The sequence below is a fragment of the Carlito syrichta genome, unplaced genomic scaffold, assembly GCF_000164805.1.
Source record: "Carlito syrichta isolate Samal-C Ts95f unplaced genomic scaffold, Tarsius_syrichta-2.0.1 Scaffold72126, whole genome shotgun sequence".
In the NCBI taxonomy this organism is placed as follows: Eukaryota; Metazoa; Chordata; class Mammalia; order Primates; family Tarsiidae; genus Carlito; species Carlito syrichta.
This window is the reverse complement of record NW_007016222.1, coordinates 2,245-3,830: the sequence shown is the minus strand read 5'-3', so window position 1 is coordinate 3,830 and position 1,586 is coordinate 2,245. Positions and strand designations below refer to the sequence as shown.

The following is a 1,586-nucleotide window of genomic DNA, read 5'->3' as shown; positions in this document are numbered from 1 at the left end:
GTGTGCCGCGAGAGGGGCGCGGGCTGAGCTGGGCGGCGGGGACTGAGGCCGCGCGCTGGCGCTTGCGCTGGCTGGAGGACCTCCCGGGCGGGTCCTGGATCTGGATCGCGATCTCCTGCAGCGCTGGCGGCGGTGGCCGGGGTCCCCCCGCCTCGGAGAGCTGGCCACGGGGCCCAGGCCCGCCCCCGCTGGCCCTAGGCCCTGCCGCTCCGCCCCGTGCCGCCCTAGGCCAGTGATTTCTAGGGCACTGGCCTGGCGGCGCCTCTGGGAGATCCCTCCTAGCTCAAGTTGCAAGGGGTCAGGACCCGGCCGGAGATGGAGTCTCCCGCCAATTGAAGCCTAGGCTATAAATCGAGCTGCTCGGCTGAAGCCCAGATGCCACAACAGGTCACATTGCGGTTGGTGGTCGGGGAGGGCAAGGGGGTCCGGGGAGCCTCGGGGCCGGCCGCCACCATGCTCCGCTCCCTGCTGCTTCATTCCTTGCAGCTGTGCGCCCATACTGCCTCGGTCCTCGTGCTCTTCCCGCCCTTCCTGGGCACTGCCTTAATGCTCTGGCTCCTCGACTTCCTGTGCATCTGAAAGCATTTTCTGGGCCGCCAACGCTGGGGCCAGCCCGAGGTCGAGGTGGAGCTCAATAGCGAGGGCGAGGAGTGCCCCCCAATGACCCACCCATCTCCATGCCCGAGGACAACCTCCTGTGCACCCTGGCGTCGCTCAAGGCGTGTGGCATGGCCAGAAGATGGATTTCTTCAAGCAGGCGTAGAGGGCGGCCCGGCGCCCAATTCCGAGATAGTCCTGCCCTATGACTTCCAGAGCCAACGCATCCTGGACTATGCGCGGGGGAGCTGCCCGCTGGTGCTCAACTTCCGCAGCTGCACCTGACCACCGTTCATCGTGCGCATGAGGGCCTTCCAGCGCCTGGTCACCAAGTACCAGTGGGACATCGACTTCCTCATCATCTACATCGAGAAGGCGGACCCCTCCCACAGCTGGGTCACCATGGACTCCCCCTACATCATCCCACAGCACCAGTTCCTGGAGGACCAGGTCAGTGCAGCGCAGGTGCCGCAGCAAGGGACGCCTGGCTGCGCCCTGGTGCTCGACACCATGGCCACCTCCAGCAGCTCGGCCTACGGAGCCTACTTTGAGTGCCTCTACATTATCCAGAGCGGCACCATCATGTACCAGGGCGGCCATAACCCCGACGGCTACCAGGTGTCTGAGCTGCACTTGGTTGGAGTGCTGTGATGAGCAGCTGCTGCACAGGGCAACGACCCGCAGGGTGTAGACAACCACTGAACCATTGGTTGAACTTGGCAGGATGTGCCTTCGAGCCTTCGAAGTCAGTGTGCAAACAAACGCCTCTTAGACTAAGTCACACTTGGTGAAGCCTCAGTGACACAGATGGCCTGAAGCACGGGTTTCACCCTGAGCCTGCACCCTTGGTCACCTGAACACTCCCTTCTGCCTCCCGGAGACTCGTCTTTTGTGACTGTCTCCCACTCAAAATCCCCTTCTGGGTGTGAGTGGGGCCACCCTTTCCTGCATGCCCCCAGGACTCATCACTACAGCTGGAGAGCCTGGGG

General features: G+C 63.7%; 1 pseudogene; it reads left to right on the top strand.

Annotated features, from left to right (window-relative positions):
• Window positions 1–375: 375 nt before the first annotated feature.
• Window positions 376–1,288, top strand: LOC103254850 (annotated as a pseudogene).
• Window positions 1,289–1,586: the final 298 nt, after the last annotated feature.